The following is a 19,888-nucleotide window of genomic DNA, read 5'->3' on the forward strand; positions in this document are numbered from 1 at the left end:
TTTGGACCAGCTTAGGTCATGTGACCACCGCTGGGCCAATCACTGGGTCCAAAGATATGCAGTGCCCTGATTAACACAGGCCTTGGTTGTGAACTTGACTCTTAGAACTGGGTGGACCCCTACCCAAACTCTAAGAAACAAGAGTGGGGTAGAGTGGATCAGGCGTGGGAAATGAATGCTGCAAAGTCAAGGAACAAACACACGTAAGGAACACACACCTCAAATACAACATGTTTTAAACTGGACTCTACATCTTTCTCCCAGAAGCTGATCCTCTTGTTTCATTCTCAATTTCAGTGAATTGCACCACCATCCACCCAACCGTCCACACCAGGAACCTGGAGATAATCCTAGACTTCTCTTTCTCATGACTACATCCAAACAGTCATCATTTCTTGGGTTTTACCTCTTGCACACTCATCCCCTCCTCTCCACTCTCATTACTTTATTTCAGACTCTCTTTTAACTGACCATTTAACCATCTCTCCATTCTTACACTAAAAAACTGCTGATTGATGGCCATAGAACCACAAATGTCCAAGACTAATGGATAACCTCCATCAGTGGAATCATGTGTTCACTAAGAGTGTATTTGTGGTTGCTCCCAATCCTGTTTATATCAGTTGTACTTGTTCTTGTAACCTGCAGTTGAATTAAATAATCCATGAACCAATAAAATATGGGTGCAGAAAGATGGTTTTTGCTTTTATGAAAGCCAAATTTAATTTTTTTCAAAGACTTGATAAGGGAAATGCACTGAAGATCACTGTAGTTGATGTAGGTGTAGCTGAGAGAACAATAAACAAACGAGGAAAAAACTCACAGAAGCATCTTTCACTTGGATTGCCTCACAAACATCTTTAAATTCTCCATTTAAAAAAAAAAGAACTGAAAAGCATTATGAATGTGATTTATGCAAGAAAGGTAGTATAGCAAAATATTGGTAAATGTACATGTTTTAAGTTGAATATTTAAAATATTACCATTTTTGTGAGTACCCATTTAAACTGATTTTTTTATGTTAACCAACCTACTACTGTTCCCTACCCTTTGGAAAAGATGGCCTCTACCATTTTGCAATAAACTCTCTTATTCTTCATGTCCCCAGTTTGACCTCTTCCACTCCTTTCTCCACCCTGTGACTCAACAGTTTTTATTATAATTTTTATTTATTTTTTTTTTCCCCCAAAGCCTCAGTAGATAGTTGTGTGTCATAGCTGCACATCCTTCTAGTTGCTGTATGTGGGACGCGGCCTCAGCATGGCCCCAGAAGCGGTGCATTGGTGCGCGCCCAGGATCCAAAGCTGGGCCGCCAGCAGCAGAGCGCACGCACTTAACCGCTAAGCCACGGGCCGGCCCTGACTAAAGAGTTTTTAAAGGCAAACTTGATGGTGTCACTCCCATGGTTAAAATCGGGCATTGGTTCCTCTTAACATGCAGGATGGAATTCATACTTGTTTGGGGGTACTCAAGAGCCTTCGTGGTCCAGTCCCTGCCCCCCCTCCAGCTTTGTTTCCTGTTCTCACCATGACGGCTTGTCTCTAGCCTTGCCAAACACTCCTGAACTGACAGCTAAGTGTTGTGCCTCTGTGCCTTCATAATCTTTTCTTGCTGCCCTGAAAGCCCTTTGCTCCTTTCTACTTCTTCCTACTTGTCCTCAAGAGCAGCAGGAGTGTCATCTCCCCCAGGGAGCTTTCCCTACACCCAGCCCCATCCAACACTGGTTTAACGCTCGTATTCTATGCTTCCTCAGCACTCTGTTCTTACCTCTATCACGGCACTTATCACTGTGTTGTAATGGGGCTTTTACTTGTCTGTCTTCCCCCACTTGACTTTGAACTCAAGAACAGGGACCTAGTTAAATGCATCTTTGTAGCACTAGTGCTTAATGTGGTGCCCAGCCTATAGAAGGTCTGAAAAAATAGATAATGCTATAAAATCAGACTTGGGACACTGTGTGTATCAGTCAGCATCCCCACAGGAAACACATGCACACTTGACAAGGTCACTGAAGAAAGTTCAATGAGGAGGCTATTACAAAGGTGTGGGCAGGGATAAGAGAAACAACAAGAGGTGGCAAAGCCCAGAGGTCTAGCAAAATTAGGAAGCTGTTACCACCGCCAGACCTGACTGGGCAAGGCAAGGGAGCAGTCACTGGAAGCCAGCAAGAGCCATAGGCAAGGGAGAGGGGTCCCTCACAGATGCTGTGCCTTGGGTAGAGAACTGCAGCCACGGTCAGACCACAGGAGGCAGCAGAGAGCCAGGGGAATTAGTACTGATTTCTCTCTCTTCCCACCTTCTGATCTCCTGCAAGTACCTCCCATGGGCCAATCCAAATGGAAGGCTGAGCAGGGCAGAGAAGCATAGAAAGTGGATCTGGAGGGGCAAAGAGAATATTCAGCACATTATAGAAAGCCGAGATCAGTATTTCTCTACCACATAGTTATTCCTGTCACAGAGAGAAGCACAGAATAAAGTGCCAACACTAATGCAGGTAGATTTTTTTGTAGTATATAGTCTTAATTTATTGAAACGTTCTTTTTTTTATTGTGGTTAAATATATATATAACATGAAATTTAACATTTTAACCACTTTTAAGTATACATTAAGTGGCATTAAGTACATTCACACTGTTGTGCAACCACCACCACCATTCATCTCCACAACTTCATCTTCCCCAACTGAAACTCTATACCCATTAAACAATAACTCCCCATTCCCCCTTCCCCCAGCCTCTGGCAACCAACATTCTACTTTCCATCTCTGTGAATTTGACTACTGTCTATACCTCATATAAGTGGAATTTGTCCTTTTGTGACAGGCTTATTTCACTCAGCATAATGTCCTCAAGGTTCATCCATGTTGTAGCATGTGACAGGATTTCCTTCCTTTTTAAGGCTAAATAATATTCCATTGTATGTATATTCCACATTTTGTTTATCCATTCATCCACCAATGGACACTTGGGTTGCTTCCACCTTTTGGTTATTGTGAATAATGCTGCTATAAACATGGGTGCGCAAATAGCTGTTCAAGTCCTTGCTTTCAGTTCTTTTGGATATATACCCAGAAGTGGAATTGTTGTATCATGTGGAAATTCTATGTTTAATTTTTAGGAACCACCATACCACTTTCCATGGCAGCTGCACCGTTTTACGTTCCCATCAGCCATGTGCAAGGGTTCCAATTTCTCCACATCCTTGCCAATACTTGTTATTTTCTGTTTTTTGGATAATAGTCATTATAATAGGCATGAAGTGGTATCTCATTGTCGTTTAATTTGCATTTCTCTAATAATTAGCTATGTTGAGCATCTTTTCATGTGCTTATTGGCCATTTGTATATCTTCATTGGAAAAATGTCTATTCAAATCCTTTGCCTATTTTTTTCCAACTTTATTGAGGTATAATTGGTATACGAAAAAATGGTATACAATTTGGTGACTTTCCCCATTTTTTAATTGGATTGCTTGTTTTTTTGTTATTGAGTTGTAGGAGTTCTTTATATATTCTGGATATTAACTCCTTATCAGATACATGATTTGCAAATATTTTCTCCCATTCTGCGGGTTGCCTTTCCACTCTATTGATAATGTCTTTTGATGCACAAAAGTTTTTAATTTTGATAAAGTCCAATTTGTCTGTTTTTTCTTTTATGGCGTGTGCTCTTGATGTCATATCCAATAAATCATTGCCAAACCCAATGTAGAAGTTTTTTTAATAAACAAAACAAGAAAAAAAATCAAGCAAAGATCTATCCCTTTTGATGAAGATTTGGGCCTTGACGCTAGAACTTTTGTCAAGATTGAGGATGGGGCAGATACAGCATGCCCCTTTCCTACTGCAAACAATGCTGGATAAAATGGAAAGCAACTGCCCCCCCAAAAGTTTAAATACTTGGTCAATCCAAAAGGCAGAAAGAGAAATATCCAAATGCCAAAAGCAGAAAGGGAACTACTAGCAGTAACAGTACACCAGAGTTGAGGCCATGTGACCCTGGGCTGTAGTGGAGAACAGGAACTGAGCTCTTAGCTAAAGGAGGCCACTCCTAAAGAGTTGCCCTGTCAGTGCTGAAGACTAGAAAACTCAGCCCTCCATCCCAGACAGGACTCAGAATGAGCCCTGGGGGAAACAAAGTCATCTAAGAGAAATCAGAGCATTGCACCTGTGCTTCCTGAAGGCATGGGGCTCAAAAACACACACTGCTCCCTGGTACCAAATCCCCAAGCTAAGAAATTATCTAAAAAGTGTTCCAGAGCAGTAAACGCCATAAAACCCTAGACAAATGCAAACCACTTATGGAGACACTTCTGGTCATTTGGAGGATTTCCACAGACGATAAATCCTGCTAAAATGGGCTCACAGACAAACATCATACTGCACATGAGGGACCATCAGTACATGCAACAGATGAGAGACTTTGCACCCAAGTCACAAGAGAGAGATACACACACACATAGAGCTCGAAATCTGGAACAGACTTTAATGTATGTTTAAAATGTTCAAATAAATGAAGCAAGAAATAGGATACAAAAAAAAATGAACGGGAGTACATGAAGCAAAAAAAGAATAAGCAAATAGAGACTCTATAAATGAAATATCTAGTTCTGCAAATATATAAAGTATCATGGAGCTGGGTGTTCCACCAACAATTCCTGTCCCAGCTCCGGTGATGGGGAGAGGATCTCTCCCCACCCACTGCACCTCAGGAAGACCTCGGTGACTCACTGCACCCGCCCACCTCACACTGACCCTACTGTACTGTCTGCAAACTTGAGGAGAGATGTGCTGGGAATTCAGCAGAGAGATGGAGAGGACCACACCTATGCAGCACCTGCGATAATTCATGCTTTGTTTCTCTGTTCTCCCTAATCTCCTAAATCTACCCCAGTCACCACCGAAAGCATTCCTGCATGACCGCAGTCAAGAAAGAAGACTCTGGGAGGGAAAGGCAAGTCTCCACTTGCTGGGAACTGGGTTCCGAGCGATTCAAGCACCCTGTGAGAACAGGAAGCAAGGGCAGAGAGAAACAACAGTAATCACGGCCCTGGCCCCACCTCTCTCAGGCTGAGAATGCAACCAACGCAGACAGAAATGTTTCTATTACCAGATTCATATTTTATCCTCACAGTGACTTAGTGTGAACATTATCATTAAACATGATCTGCGGAGTCACCAGGGCTTCTGGTAGGAATGCAAAACAAAGGCAACGGATCAGGAACATCATAAATCCAGTCCATAAACAGATTAACTTCTGGCAAAGGAAGAAAACCAAATGTGAAAGTTGGAGAAGGCATAAATTAATATCAGCTAGGCAGCAGAGGTTGCTCATAAATGCTGGCTCACCCTCTCCTCATTTCCTCGCTACTAAACCTCCTCGATTCCTTACGATCAGGCTGCTTTCTCTTCCCATGGCTGAAATTGCTTTCCCCAGGGTCAAACAATCCGTACTATATTACCAAATCCAATAACCTGATCTCCACCTTCATAGTCCTGGATTCACAGCACTGTTAGACATTGTTGACTGCTCCCATGTTCCCTGAAATCATCTCCTTCCTGGATTCCAGAGCCAGTCTTCTTCCCTTGGTCTCAGAAAACCTGGATTCTGGTCCCAGTTCTGCCACATGCCAGCTGTGTGATCTTGGCAAGGTCTCTGAGTCTCTTCTTCCTTAGCTGGCAAGTGGAGATAATACTGCCTACCATATCTTCCTACAGGGTTGTTACAAGACTCAAGGGAAAGAAAGAGTGTGAAAATGCCCTTAGAAGAAAATGCTAGACACAAATGATTATTTTTACCTCCTGTCCCTTTTTTCTTTTTATCATGGAAAATTTCTACAAAAATAGAGTAGTATAATCTGACTCATTGGTACTATCTTGTTTAATTTATACTCCTATATACTGCCACCCCAACACTGGATTGTTTTGAAGTAAATCCCAGACAACATATTTTATCCATAAATATTTCAATCTCTCTCACTAAATGATAGGATTCTTTTATTTTTAAAATATAATCATGATATTGTTCACACCTAAAAAAATAAACAAGAATTCCTTAATATCCAATGTTCAAATGTCCCCCAATTATCTCAAAAAGGTATTTTTTTTTACAGTTTGCCCATATCAGAATAAAATGAGGTCCCTATAGTGCAATTAATCGATAAGTATCTTACATCTCTTTTAAGCCTCTCTTTCTGTCTCTCTCCCTGTCTTTTCTCCCTGTCCCTTGCTATTTATTTATTGAAGAAGAAACAGATTCATTTGTCTTGTATTACTGCCCATAGTCTGGCTTTTGTTGATTATATTCTTGGGTTAATGTTTAATATGCTCCTCTTCTCTACACTTTCCAAAAACTGGAATCAGAGCTAAAGCTTGGTCAGATTCAGGTTCAAGTTTTTGGTAAGAATACTCAAGAGCCGATGTTGTGTACTTTCAACAGGACACATGTAACATCTCTTTCTCCCTTTGTGATGTCATTGATGCTCATTGATGCCCATGACCTAGATGTGTTATTTCATTGGGCGTTGCAAAGTCAAAATAATTTTATTCCATTATATTTTCTTCATTTTTAATTATGATGCTGTTATAAAGAGAAACTTCTTCTCATCAACTATTTGGTTATTCTAAAGAACAGTTTATAGAGGAAAAGCAGCGTAAATACTTGGTTCTTTCTCTTTAGTTACCAGTTTTCAAAGTAACAGTCAGTTCCCTAGCATCCTTCAAAAGTGATCAATGAGATCATGCTGTTTTTGTTGTTGTTTAGTATCATTATCAACTCCTAGATTTAAACATATTTGATGTGTTTCCGTTATTTCCCTTATTGATGGTCATATTGTCCCATGTTTGGCCAACGGGAGCTCCTTTGAGTTAGGTCCTAAATCCCTTTGACAGGACCCCAGTAGTCTTTGATAACTACCTTGCTTTCTGGTATGAGATGTTTCTGGCTCGTCTTGTACATTTCCTGCACCAGACCTTTTTTCAAGGATCCTTTCTTCCTTTTAGTAACCTCGCATCCTTTTTTGTTTCCTTCGCCAGCTCTTCTCTCTGTGCCTTAACTGTGATCATTCCCAAACTCAGTCTTTGACCTTCTCCTCTTCCGTCCCTATAGTCTCTCCCAGTGGTGAAAGTCTAACCATTCATGCTTCAACTGGCACTCCATGCTGATATATATTTCCACCTTCTTAACAAGTACAAGCTTTTTAACCTGGTTTGCAAGGCCTTCCACTACCTCTGCACCTTTGCTATTTCTTCCTTCACATGGAATTCAATTCAACATAATTCAACTTAAATTTATTGAGTGTCTTCCATGTCCTAAGTGTTGTGCCCTTATTGTTGGCATTAATAGTAATAATGGTAATAACTAATAACTTATTGAGTACTTACTATGTGCCATACACTGTCTAAGAGCTTTATATACATTATCTATTTTATTCCTCTTAATAATCTTATAATATAAGCTCAATTATTAATACCTATTTTACAGAGGACTGAGGCACAGAGAGACTGTGAATTTTTCCTAGGTCTCATAGCAAATAAGGGAGAGACAAGGCCAAGTCTGCCTGACTCCAGGGATGGTTAATTTTATGTGTCAACCTGACTGGGCAAAGGGATGCCCAGATAGCTGGTAAAACCTTATTCCTGGGTATGTCTGTGAGGATGTTTCCAGAAGAGATTAGCATTTGAATTGGTGGACTGAATAAAGCAAATGGTCCTCCCCAATGTGGAGGGGCATCATCCATTGTGCTGAGGATCAGAATAGAACAAAAAGACAGGGGAAGGGTGAATTCGTCCTCTCTCTGTTTGAGATGAAACATCCATCTTCTCCTGTCCTGGGACATGAACACTCCTGGTTCTTGGGCTTTTGGACTCAGATGGGGATTTAAACCATCAGCCACCACCTCCCCCAGCCCGTATCCCCACCCCCAATTCTTAGGCCTTCAGACTTGAACTGAATTACACCACTGGCTTTCCTGGTTCTCCAGCTTGCAGACAACAGATCATGGGACTTGTTGGCCCCCACATTGCATGAGCCAATTCCCTTTGTATTTTTCCTCTTATATATATCCTCTTAGTTTTGTTTCTCTGGAGAACCCTGACTAATACACTCCAATACCCTATCTTAACCACTAAACCATTTGTCGTTTCTCTCCTCCCATTTTGTTACCGCACCAGGTCCGTTTTTGCCCACCACCCAGAAAGCCAATCACCGAGATGACGAGATTGCAGAGAGAGAGGGTTTAATCACAAGGCAGCCAAGTGAGGAAAAATGGGAGAAGACTCAAATCCGCCTCTCCGAAAACAGGGACTCAGGGGTATTTATGGGAAAGGGGCGAGGTGGTCTGAAATGATTGGAGGTGAGGAGAGATGAGGTAATTGATGATCTGCGCAAGCAAGCGTAGTCAACCTTCATGTCTCTTTGTAGGACACATGTTCACAGAATGGCGGCATTAGCATGCCCTGAGGGTGGAGTTCCAACCTCTTGCCATCAAAAGGGCCCAGTTGATGGGTTGGTGGTCTCAATCCAGCATGAAGTGGACAACGGGTTCAGTTCCTGAAAAAAAATAGCTCAAACACCCATTACCATGGTGACCCAGGCTCCGGGGGTTATTACCTATAGGAACCTAGTGGGAGTCAGATAGCATATTACCCAAACAGCACACTTAACAATGGGTAAGTTTATCATGCAGATTTAAGTCTTCATTTTCCATTCTGATAAGTTTCTAGGTAAGGCCACCCCCACCCCCACCCCGACTTCCTGGTACAGGGAAGAAGATACCTTTACAAATGGAGATTTTCTTTACAAATGTAAATGTATTTTATAAAGGATAACCAGAACTAAGAATGGGCTTAGCACAGACCCACCCAGACACCGGAGATGTCTATGGTGATGGCCTGTTCTGGGGGCAGGCCTCCCACCCCAAACTCTTTTGGTTAGTTAGTGGGGGTGGGGGCCTATTCTGATGCCCCATAGTTACTAGCTGTTTAATCATCAATGGCTAACTCTTTGCAGGTTTCAATTTGACTTAATCCCAAATATTCTACAAACTTTATCCCAAGTCGCATGTCTTCCAAGAAGCCTCTCTACCTGCTCTGATCAGCATGGCTCTCCCTCTCCTCTGAACTCCTCCACTACCAACAAAGCACTTCAGAACACACTGCTGTGCATCTTTGTTCCACTTCAGCTGCAGACTCTGATTCCCTGGATCGGGGGTGGAATCTGAGATTCTGCATTTCTAACAAGTTATCCCGGGTGACGATGCTGCTGCTGGTCCACGGACCACATTTAAAGTAGCCAGGATCTGGTAGACGTACACATATACCTTCACCAAGTATATTCAACAAAATATGAACAAGGGTTATCTCTGGTGTTCCTTTTATCTTTTTTTTTTTGTGTGAGGAGGTCAGCTCTGTGCTAACATCTGCCAACCCTCCTCTTTTTTTTTTTTTTTTTTTTGCTGAGGAAGACTGGCCCTGGGCTAACATCTGTGCCCATCTTCCTCCACTTTATATGGGATGCCGCCATAGCATGGCTTGCCAAGCAGTGCATCAGTGCACACCCGGGATCCGAACCAGCGAACCCCGGGACACCACAGCGGAGTGCGCGCACTTAACCGCTTGCACCACCAGGCCGGCCCATCCTTTTTTCTTTATGTTTCTGTATTTTCCATTTTTCTATCAATGGATATGGATTCTTTTTATAATCAGAAAAATGTATATGTGTTAAACTTTCAATGTTCCTCACGGTATTCAAAATAAAGTTAGAATTTATTCACTCAGCACCAGAGGTTCTTTGTGATGTGGCCCTTCGTGGATTCTATGTCCTGATCTCCCGCAACCTCCAGACACACCCCCATGTAACCACCAAACCTTCCAGATCACCTGCAGTTCTCCAGATGCCTCTCCCTTACTCCGTCGTTCCCCACCTTCCTCACCTGGCTAACGTGTACCCATTCTTCAGACTAGCCTCAAGTGGATTCCCCTCCAGGAAGCCTCCCTTCACTCCCCATCTCTGTTCTCTGCTCTGCACTCCAGCAGCAACCAGAAGCAGCTAGGCCATGATACTTTCCACCTTTACATGTTGTTTTGTTTGTCTGCCTGCCCTGCTAGACTAGGGTCTCTGAAGCCACAGACTAGGTCTTTATTTCTGTATCCACAGCATTTAGATAGTGTCAGGCATAAAGTTGGTACTCAGTAAGCATCTGAATGAACATACGAAATTGATTTGTAAAATATAATGGGTTCCCCAAATATTGGATATTATTATCCTCACTTTGAAGATGAAGAAACAGATTCAGAGAGGTTAGGTAATTTGCCCTAGGTCTCAAAGCTAATGAATGAGAGAACCTGAATTCAATCCCCAATTTTCTAATCCTTTTTCTGCTTCACCACAGCTGCCACCGTTAAATACTAACAAGAAAAAAATATATATATTATCATGTGTTGGGTCAAGGTGATGGACAGATATCTCATAACAGGAAGTTTCTCTGTCACTAATAAACCTTTATGACACACATAGCTAATGGCTTGATGAGCAGTGTGTAGGTCCACGCCCAGGATCTGAAGCCAAAGTGGAGCGTGTGAACTTAACCGCTACGCCACCAGGCTGTCCCCTTCTCTTAACTTTTAAGAACAGATTAAGCTGAGATATTTGAATATCTTTTAAAACGTGGAGGGCTTTAACTTATTTATATTAGACTAGGTAATAGAATTTAAGTCACATTTTCTTAAAAGAGAAACTGAGCATGCTCAGGCTGAGATGGGCTACAGGGGCATTTCCATCAATCCATCCTTCCCCTCTCAGATGCCCCCATAGGATTCTTAAGCCTGGGGCATGCCATTCTGAGCCAGGACACTCTTCTCAGCAACTGGATGTTGACAAGTGATTCACACTTCCTGCCAACATCTACTGTATTCTCAGAATATGAAACACATCAAGACCAATCTCTGTCCCCAAGGAACAGGGGACATTGAGGGACATTACAGGCATTGAGGGAGACAAACAAATGCACAGGCAATTTCTATACCCTGTGATAAGGATGAGGTGCTAAAGGAAGTCCGAGGACCAACATCCAACCCCAGTTGGGGGGGTTCAGGATGGTGTCATGATGGAAATGACATCTAATCAGAAGCTTGAGAATGTCTGGTTCTATAATTAGCCTGTACATCTACCTTCTGGCCGCCCTTCACTGCAGCCCATTACAGCCTGCCTCTTTGCCTGGAGTGTGAATTCCTCAAGCACAAGGAATGTGTCACCATCCGTGCATTCCCCCAAGCACCCAGCCCAGCAGCTGCACCCGGCTTTCCAAATCCCAGTCTGATGTTCTCATCACTAGATGACTGAGCCTGGCTGGGAAAAACCATGCTGGAGCCAGGCATCCTGCCAAGACCCCAGCCTGACTGTGAAGCGTGTGCAGAGAGCCACAGGGCATTGCCCAGGGAAGCAGTTCTCTGTCAAGTGACAACTGGGAGAGCCAGTGTCTACACACTCTCCCTTGCAGGTCACCATGCCAGGATTGGGATAAACAATTGAAGACCAGTCACAAAGCAGGTCATTGACACCTACAGATCCCACCGGCAGCTTGTTCAGCACCTTCCTTTCCAACTCAGTGTCTCCTCCCTGGATTTGGCAGGTAGCACAATGCTCCAGGTGTCAGGGGCTGGAAAATTTCAGGTGGTTGTGCTCCTTTTTCTCCCTCAGGCCCTGCAGCTCAGTAGTGGCAGCCCTGGGGATTCTTCCTGCAGATTTCCCTCAAATCTGTACCTCCCTGTCCACTCTCACCACCACCATTCCAGTTCAGGCCTGCATCATCACCAGTCTCGCCTCCGTCATCTCCTGGCCCCCAGGATCTCCCACCTCCAGTCCTTGGTGGTTCTACCCTCAGTGGTTTAGTTGTGTCCACAATTTTAATTTTTAGCCTAGAATTCAAAAGCATCCATAATCTAGCCCTTCTCCCTCACTCAAACCCTTTTTCTGGCTGCACTTGCTGTTCCTCCAAATGTGTCCTGCACATTCACCCTCTGCATTTTTATTCGCATTACTCCTCCCCCTGGATTGTCCTCCTCTCAGCACCTGTTCCACATGCCCTATCGATGCTGATCAAATCTGACCCAACCTTCAAGGCTCACTTCATATCTCCCATGAAGTTATTCTTAAGGGTCCTAGCCATAAGGGAGCCTGCTGTTCTAAATTCCTACTGGTCATACTCTCTACACCTGTGCAACACTGGCCAAACACACTACCTCATCTCCGAGCTGTTTGTCAGCATGCCTCGTGTTCCTGCCTAGATCTGGATATGTTCCTGAGCAGCTGTCCTTTTGCTCTACCCAAAGAAAGGCAGAGTGAGGTGGTGGCAGGACGGAAGCTTTGAGACTAGACTTATCCGGGTTCCAATAGGGCTATACACGTGCCCTTAGGTAAGTTATTTAACCTCTCTGAGCTTCCTTTCCTCATCTGAAAACAGACTAGCATCTACCTTGTAAGGCTTTTGCAAGACTTAAAGATAATATATATAAACCACAATTAATTATTACTATAATCATAACATTAATCAATCTAAAATACTTCTTGGGGTAATTATACAGAACAAATAAGATAAGGCATGAGACAGAACTTTGTAGACTATAAAATTATGATGTTAATTTTTAATAAGCAAGACTTGGACTACATTTTCGTTCTTGTATAATATGACCAAGATAGACCTCAAAGATGCCCCCACTGATTACCAGCAAGTACATCCTCCACTAACCAGGCACTTTGGCTTTCAGAATGTCTGTGCTCAAAACTGTTAGAATGAATTCCCTTAAAAGCCAACCAATAAAACTGGTTAAATTCTATGCCCTAATTGAGGTTTTGATCCATATGGCACCAAATACTAGTTCAACCTAACATCTCTATTTTCATCTTTTTTTTTTTCGGCATCTCGTACACGGAGCATTGCTGTTCCCACCGCTCAAGCCCTGAGAAATACCACCAAGGGCATGAGCAAAAAGGGCTGGTGCCAACTCAAATCACAGCCCCCATCTCAAGTCAGCTGAGTAAACTTCTCAGTCCCATATTCAATCCTTGGGTTTCTAGACAAGACTTCCTGCCTCTTATTCTGCCAGGGCCACTCAGGAGAAAGCAAACCCCACTGCAGAGCTACTCACTCTGCAGCCACCAGGGGGTCCCACAGCATTAGCTTGGAGGCAAGGACACACCCTCACCCAGTATAAATAGCCGATCTTAAATATTTCCCAGAGCGCCTCACAGCAGCTTTCCCTAGCTTCCAGCCCGGAAACAGGACTGCCCGGAAACCCCAGAGAGCTAGCTGCTGGCTAACAATGGTGAGGTAACGGTTTGTACCAAGGGGCCAGCTTTTCACAAGGGGCTTGTCACCAGGGCCCATGGAGTCACATTTCTGCAGGTCTGAGCCCTCCCCAGCCACATTGCAGTATCATCAATGAACACAGGGTATCTGCGACTTACTTTTTCTTTCATACAGCCCCCGGAATTTCTGCCTGGAACACACTTGTTCTCAGGTTTTAATAAAGAAAAGTGAAGGAATGTGAGACTGGCAGACTACAGCCCATGATGGGCAGGTCCTGTCTTGCAGAGTTCTCTCCCAACACCAGACATTCTTGGGGTTCAGACAACCTGGTGTTCTGTTCTGGCCTAATTACTTAACTTAAGGTACAGGGTTTTTATTCTTTCTCCTTGGAAGAGACCTGGGAAATCAGGGTCTCTTATGACTAGAAAAGGGAAGAGGAGGGCTAAAATTCCCCAGGTTTCTCTTTGTCAGCCACCCAACCCGTAACATAAGCAGACCCACAAACTTATGACTGATTTTTCTTATGCTTTTGTTTGTCTCTTTTTTGAGTGTTTATTAAGAGGTTGGATAGACTCAGGAAAATATTTAAAGATAATTAAAAGACCCTGAGGAGTTGGCTCCTACCTTCAGGATGGCTGCATATAAATCACTTCATATAATCCCCACAATAACCCACCTGCCAGGATAGGAATTCAAAACCTGTTTTATGGATGAGGAAACAGAAGGTGCACTTACTTGCCTATGGCACAAAGCAATCATGCAGCAGAGCCAGGATTCAACACGAGTCTGTCTGGATCCAACCCCTCCTCCACTTATTAATAATAATTATAGTTAACATGAATGGGGCACTTGCTAGGTGCCAGGCACTCTGCTGAGTATTTACATGCATTTTCTCATCTATATTCACAACATCTCTATAAGGCAGGTACTACTTTTCAGGTCCATTTCCCAGATGAGAAAACTGAGGTTTGGAAAGTTAGGTGACATGTCCAAGATCACATAGCTAAAGAGTGGCAGAGAAAATGTGATTCACCCCCCAAGCCTGCGCTCCTAACCACTGCGTTCTGTAGCTGTACTGTCTCTCCACATCCCTCTACACTCCCCCAGGCTCATCATGCTGTCTGGTTTTTCACCACCACGCTGGTGGTTTTTCAATTTCCCTCTCAGACCACGCCTCTCCCACCTCCCAGCCTCTGCACGTGCTTTTCCCTCCACCTGGAAAGGTTCCTCCTAGTCCCTCCTTTATTTGCAACCCTAGTTCCTCTTCTTCCTTCTTCTTCTTAGAAGTCTGGGTTTAAATGTCATCCCTTCAGTGTAGTCTTCCCTGACTTTCTACCTAAAATGGTCCCCTTCAATTCTTCTCTCTCTCAGACCCTTATTTTTCCCATCATGGCACTCATTATAATTTACCAAAATTTTTATATCAGTTTTGTTTTCCCCTTTACTTGTATTTTATTTGTCTTTCCCACTAGAGTGTAAGGCCCAAGAGAGCAGAAATTTGTCTGTCTTGGTCATTGACATCTCCCCCGTACCCAGAACATGTGGGATATTAGTAGGCGCTCACTAAGTATTTGATAGATTATAATCATTAGAATTTGCAGAAGAAAGCAGGTGGTTTCCAACCCCAAGCTACAGTTCTCTTGTGTTTTAAAAAAAAAGGGGGGGGGCTACACTCCTTCAGCTTCTGCTGCTCCCAGAGATAAGAGCCTGGCAAGCGCAGCCGAGGTAGAGCTGTCCTGGCGCCCTAGAGGGAAGTCTGCTCAAAGGCGTTTACCCACAAATCATACACCAGAGAGCTTGGGCCATGCCATAGCCCCACTTGGCCTCCTTAAAGCTTCTGCTCCACAGAGTGAGGGATCACAAAGAGGCTGGATCTGCTATCCAGAACCCACTGCCTGCTGGGGCTCAGCCATATGCCTTCATGGTCATATCCAGAACCTGCTGCCTGCTGGGGCCCAGCCAGATGCCTTCATGGTTATTAGTCAGTTCATTCTATGCCATTGCCCCAGAAGACAGGTGTCTAACCTGATTTTACCCATAAGGAGACTCAGGTTCTCAGTGGTGAGAGCCCAGAGCCACATAGCTGGTAAGTGGGAGAGTCATCCCTCTCCCTTTCCTTTTTTTTTTTTTTTTTGTGAGGAAGATCAGCCCTGAACTGACATCCATGCCAATCCTCCTCTTTCAGCTGAGGAAGACTGGCCCTGGGCTAATATCTATGCCTATCTTCCTCCACTTTATATGGGATGCCGCCACAGCATGGCCTGACAAATGGTACCTCGGTGCGCGCCCGGGATCCAAATCCGGGCCGCCAGCAGCAGAGCCTGCACACTTAACCGGTACGCCATGGCATCCCTCTCCCTTTAACGTTCTCCAGTGGCTCCTTGTTACCTTCAGAAAGGAGCTCCAAACTCCTTAGCAGATTATCTCAGGTGTCCCAGGAAAGGCAGCTCATCTCCAGACTCATCCCCGTCCAAAGCCCTAAGGGACTTCATACAACCCCATGCAGAACTGGGGTCAATTCCTAGAAGAGATGCGCTACCTCACAATTCCATGATCTCACACGTGCTTTTCCCTCCTGTCTGCCCCCAAAGAACATGGCCAATTCCTACCTGTCCTTTAAGATCCACATAAACAGACAAACAAAAGCCCCTGAGAGGATTCTACCCTAAGAAATAAACATGTGGGCAAAGATGTTTATTCAAAAGTAGTCCTTTTATACATAATTATTATTTATGACAGTAAAAAACTGGTAACAACCTAAATGTTCAAAAAATATAGGGAACATTTAATAAATTATATTTCCCTATTTAGGATGTACTAGTATATCCACCCTTGAGGGTTTGTTGTTTTGTTTTGTTTTTTGGATTGCCAGCAAAAAGAATTGACCAAGCAACTGTAAATCAGTGGTCCTCAACAGAAGTGCCATGGGGTACTGCTGTGACTCTTACTAGGGCTTGGTAATTGACAGATAAAGTTTCCTTTTGCTACAACTGTTATTCACGCCATGTCTGGGCAGACAGAATGTTGAGCTAGGCTGCACACAGTTTCTGTGTGGTGCAGGGCACGACTTGATACACACAAAGAAACTTGCTTGCCAGGACCTGTGAGAACTTTGCCCCATGAGTATCTAAGAGAGAGTGATCAGAGCAGTAAATCCTACTCAAACACTGACACGTTGCTGAAGTGTGATCAGTATAATTGACCTTTATTGACCTACCAGTACATACTATACATGCAACTTAATCCTTTTGAATGTGCTGCCAGAAATACTAGCATCAAAAGAATGCCACTCTATTCGTTAGAGTTATGCCGTAACAAATAAACCCCCAAATCCTGGGGTTCTTCCTCACTCACATAACTAGTCCAATGAGGGCATTCCTGGTCAGCTGGTGGTTTTCCTCCACTTGGTGATTCAGGGACCCAAGCTCCTTCCAATTGTGGCTCTTCCACTCCTAGAGCCTCAGAGTCCAGCAGATGGAGAGAAAGAATGTGGAACAGTCACCTCTTAACCACCTTGGCCTGCAAGTGACACATCACTTCCAGTTCCATTCTGTTGGTGACTAGTCAGAGTCTTACCTAGGTGCAAGAGTTGCCAGGATCACAATCCCTGGCTGAGCAGCCACTTCCCAGCAACACTTCTACACTATGACGGGAAGAACACACATTTCTGGTGGACAATCCACCCTCTTTGCTACAGCCACAAACCCAAAAAAGTTGAGAACCATTGGGTAACGGTTTTGTTTCCACATGGAGAAGTGGGAAAATACCCAATAGTGCCTCATTAGTAAAACAATGCCTCCTGCTCCTGGCCTTTTGTACACTGAGTGTATCACAGGCCTGGTGGAGAACTTGAACATTGCCTCATCTTCAGTCCAGGGACCATACTGGCTTGGGCCTCTGTGCCCATTCCTTTGATGGCCATTCAGTCTGCTCCTCTCCACACATCTCTCCTTCACCCTCTGCCACCCCAACCTCCTTGTTGGTCAGCTCTGACTCAGATGCTGGTCCCTGGTCCCATCAGTTGTCACTAGGGAAACAGAGCTGGCTCCACCACGTGCATGTGGTTTACAACGCATACCACTTTCTGGAGAAAGAACTGCCTGGGACCACTTCTCCTAGAGAGAGAGTATTGGCATGGCAGGTACTTAGAGCTTTCTTGACCTATCGGTACACAGAGTTATAAAACGCCACAAGAGGGCAGGGATAATGTCCATCATGCTGACCATTGTCACCACTATATCCACAGCACTTAGCACAGTGTTTCAGAAACCCAGGTCTCTTCCATCTTGTGGAGCTGCAGCCAGTAGGGCCTGGGAGCCCTAGAGTCTGGCTGGCAGGCTGGAGAAGAGTAGAGAAGCTACAGTGTAGTTGAATAGTTACCTGTTCAATGAAAAAAACAATAATAATGAATAAATGAATGAACACTCATGCTCTTGATAAATATTTGACAGAAAATAGTCAAGATAAAGCATTACAGGATGAAAATAGAATACTGTACGTAATTTTATAATCAGTGTGATCACAACTTAGGAATCTCACATCAAAAGTAAAAAGAATGAATTTACTTATTTTTAACAATTTTCAGCACTTCCTAGCCCTTTCACTAAATAACTACCACCTGACCCGCCAATGGCTTTAATAGCAGTTGTCACAATGACTATTGTTTGCCAATTCTGGCTGATGCCTGACAACTCCAAGGAAAAATGGATATACTCCGTTGGGGTAGAGAAGGCTTCTGAGTTTTTTCTTCCTATTGGATTGCATCTGGAACTTTTCCTTTGCTGCCCACTTTTTTAGTGGGCAAATTTTATGTTTGCTGAAAGGTGGGAGAGACAACCTGGATCCAGGTCTGTTGCCTCAACTCATTTTCTCTGAATTCTCTTTAGGGATCAAATTCAAGAATGCCCTTTTGGTTCAATTTTCAAAAAATAATAATAATTTTCCCCCAAGTCCCCAAGTTATGTAAATATATATTATATATGCATGAAAAGACTTAGAAGGAAAGACATAAAAGTGTTCATCTTTGGTTCACGGGTTTATAAATAATTGTATTTTCTTTTTTATACATTGCCATATTTTCCAAACCTTCTACAATAAGAATGTAAGCTTTTTTACAATCAGATTTAAAAGGCAAGAGTGTCATTGTTATTTTTAAAGCATCTATCAAATGTTGCCTCCTCCAGGAATAGTTCTGTGACCACTCCAAGGGGACTTGCAGGCCCCTCCTCAACGTTCTTATAATGTCTGATAGTGTCCTCTACCATTCACTGAGCATGCTGGGTTTTAATTGTTTACTTATCTTTCTCCCAACAAGACTTGAAGCTCTTTGAGGGAAGAGACTGATTCTTTAACCTCTGAATCCCCAGGGCCTAGCACACACTAAGCATTCCTAAAGGTTTGTGAATCAAATGAAATCAAATAAGCAGGAGTATATAAACTCAGGCGTTGTCACTCTAAATCCAGTTGCATCTTCCCTGGGAATAAAGGGATCCAGGATTTTCTCCACTCTTGACTGCAACCTGGGGCCTGGGAAGAACTTGGGAAGCATATGGGAAGAGTTTGAAGAACTGCCCCCAGAACAGTCAGCACCAAGGTCGCAGGAACTCAGCGGGAGTGAGAGCTGAAATCCAAGTTGGGTTTTCCTGGCAAGAGCCAAGAGTAGTCACATGGTGACACTTGGAGGATTCCCTGAGTCTGCTCATTCCTTCGGGATCACTCACTCCTCTGAGGACCTCCCCTGGGAACAAAGGAAAACCCAGGACTTGGGACTGGGCCCATTTCCACCAACAGCTGCTAGTAGTTTGCATTTAACCCTAAACCACAATTAAAATAAATGTCAAGAGGGAAAGGGGAATACCATCCGCTAGGAAACACTTAGGTAGTCTCTAAATTTCTTCCAGAAATTTCTTCTAAAGGACCAAACAGGCGAAGTACAGGACAGAAAGAAGCAGGGTTTGAATCTTCGGTTTTAACAGTATCAACCACAACTGAAGCTGAACTATCGACCAAGTGAAGCCATACACAAGAGTGGTAAATCCCTGGTCAACAGAGGGTTTGTAACGCCCTCGAGCTGACAAGCCGAACTGCACCCTCTCTGCCCCAAGCCCGCGGGACAGGCGGGGGCAGGGACCTCGGCTTATTCCAGATGCCCGCGGACCCGCGGGCGCAGGCCGCGAAGCCCCTCCGTACCGACCTCCTAGGGCCTAATCTGAGCACAACCCAGCCTGACGCCCGCGCGGTCGTTAGCACTCCACGTGCCCCCTCCCTGCAGTGTCATCTAGAAAACAGAAATTCCAAGACCTGTAGGTTACCGAAGAGCCGCTTACATCTGGTTCCGGGCCAGCGAGCCCCACCCGCAGAACGTCTGGATTCTTTGATTTCCACACTCACTCACTTTCTAAAACCAAACCCGAGAGGAAGGGCACGGCCGAGGGTGCGGAGGGATGTCCTGAACTGTACGAGAGCATTCCAGTAGGCAGAGAAGTTTACAACACGTCCTGTAAAGCTCTCACTGGGGGCGGGGGGAGGCCAGGAGCGAGGCTCCTCTCTGCACAGCCTCACAGAGAGCAGGGTGTGCGCGCTGC

At 44.1% G+C, this 19,888-nt stretch overlaps 1 long non-coding RNA gene across 2 annotated transcripts; it reads right to left on the minus strand.

Annotated features, from left to right (window-relative positions):
- Positions 1-16,483: 16,483 nt before the first annotated feature.
- Positions 16,484-19,887, minus strand: LOC147917945 (uncharacterized). Of its 2 annotated transcripts, none has more exons than XR_015555068.1 (2): positions 19,631-19,887; positions 16,484-17,684 (listed from the first exon to the last, which is right to left on the minus strand). It is a non-coding gene; the product is annotated as an uncharacterized LOC147917945 (long non-coding RNA). The 2 variants fall into 2 exon arrangements; XR_015555067.1 differs by having other exon boundaries at positions 19,605-19,887.
- Position 19,888: the final 1 nt, after the last annotated feature.

This window comes from Ceratotherium simum, chromosome 2 (genome assembly GCF_057802395.1).
Source record: "Ceratotherium simum simum isolate JZ-2026a chromosome 2, ASM5780239v1, whole genome shotgun sequence".
Lineage (NCBI taxonomy): Eukaryota > Metazoa > Chordata > Mammalia > Perissodactyla > Rhinocerotidae > Ceratotherium > Ceratotherium simum.